The 1,978-nt window shown below is 46.4% G+C and overlaps 1 pseudogene; it reads left to right on the plus strand.

Moving 5' to 3' along the window:
• Positions 1-692: 692 nt before the first annotated feature.
• On the plus strand, positions 693-1,655 carry LOC113909950 (annotated as a pseudogene).
• The last annotated feature ends 323 nt before the right edge of the window (positions 1,656-1,978 follow it).

Below are 1,978 nucleotides of genomic sequence, written 5' to 3' on the forward strand. Positions count from 1 at the left end.
GGGAGCCTAACACAGGGCTCCATCCCACAACCCTGAGATCATGACCCAGGCCAAAACCAAAAGCTGGATACTCAACTGACTGAGCCACCCGAGCACCCGCATACCTCTGATTCTTGATTGAAAATAATTTTTTACTTTTCTTTCTGTTTTTTATAATTTTAATCATGGAAAATTTAAACATATACACAAGTGGAGGCAATAACATAATGACCACCCCTTGTATACCCATCACCCAGCTTCTACAATTATTAACTATGATGAATCTCATTTCATCTATAACCCCACTTCTCTATTTGTCACTCACTGAATTATTATGAAATTAATTTTTTAAGATTTTATTTATTTATTTGACAGAGAGAGAGCACAAGTAGGCAGAGCAGCAGGCAGAGGGAGAGGGAGAAGCAGGCTTCCCGCTGAGCAGGGAGCCCAACGTGGGGCTCAATCCCAGGACCCTGGGATCATGACATGACTTGAGCCTAACTGACTGAGCCACCCAGGCGCCCCATGAAATAAATATTTTTTGAAGTAAGTCTCTGAATCTTGCTTTTGACAATTCTAAAGAAAGTTGGAGTGAATTAATTCTAGGGTTCCTTCTCCCCAAAATATGATAAAAATTTCATCTTTGACCCTTTCCAGGCTTATATATTTAATTCAACAAAAATTTACTTCATACCCCGCCCTCCCACCGCCGACCGCCCTCGCTCGCTCGCGCTCCCCGCCCGCCGCCCGCCGTTCTTCGTCGGTCCTCGCGTTAGTCTGCTGCCGTCTCCTCAGCCACTCGCCCGTCTCCGAGCTTGCGACTCATGGACAGGCGTCCTCGGCGCAGAGAGGCCGGACTGCGAGTCGTCGCCTGAGTGCCCTTCATCTGAGAAGTTCAAGGCACTTGTAGAACTTCTGCCACACAGGCCGTGGGTCTTGCAGCACATTTGTAAGCATGGCTGCCATCCGGAAGAAACTGGTGATTGTTGGTGATGGAGCCTGTGGCAAGACTTGTTTGCTCATCGTCTTTAGCAAGGACCAGTTCCCGGAAGTGTATGTACCCACAGTGTTTGAGAACTATGTGGCAGATATCAAAGTTGATGGAAAGCAGCCCGGATAGTTTAGAAAACATCCCAAAAATATGGACCCCGGAAGTCAAGCACTTCTGTCCCAACGTGCCCATCATCCTGGTTGGGAACAAGAAGGATCTTCGGAATGATGAGCACACAAGGCGGGAGCTAGCCAGGATGAAGCAGGAGCCGGTGAACCCGGGAGAGGGCAGAGATATGGCAAACAAGATTGGCGCTTTCGGTTACACGGAGTGTGCAACAAAGACCAAAGATGGAGTGAGAGAGGTTTTTGAAATGGCCACAAGAGCTGCTCTGCAAGCCAGACGTGGGAAGAAAAAATCTGGGTGCCTTGTCTTGTGAAACCCTGCTGCAAGCACAGCGCTCATGCAGTTAATTTTGAAGTGCTGTTTATTAATCTTAGTGTATGATTACTGGCCTTTTTTCATTTATCTGTAATTTACATAAGATTACAAATCAGAAGTCATCTTGCTACCAGTATTTAGAAGCCAACCGTGATTATTAATGATGTCCAACCTACCCGACCACCGGGGTCCTTCTGACACCGCTCTAACAGCCCTCCTCTGCACTCCCACCCGGCACACCAGGCGCTAATTCAAGGGATTTCTTAACTTCCTTGCTTCTTTCTAGAAAGAGAAACAGTTGGTAACTTTTGTGAATTTGGCTGTAACTACTTTATAACTAACATGTCCTGCCTGCCCTCTGTCAGCTGCAAGGTACTCTGGTGAGTCCCTACTTCAGAGCTTTACTCTCTAACAGATTTTATTGGCATAGCTCTGTGATGGGCATCCAGTTTTTTGAAAATGCTCATCCAGAAAGGCCCAAGTCCATGCAGCTGTGGCAGTTACAGTTCTGTGGTTTCATGTTAGTTACCTTATAGTTACTGTGTAATTAGTGCCACTGAATGTATG

This window comes from Zalophus californianus, chromosome 6 (assembly GCF_009762305.2).
Source record: "Zalophus californianus isolate mZalCal1 chromosome 6, mZalCal1.pri.v2, whole genome shotgun sequence".
Classification (NCBI taxonomy): domain Eukaryota; kingdom Metazoa; phylum Chordata; class Mammalia; order Carnivora; family Otariidae; genus Zalophus; species Zalophus californianus.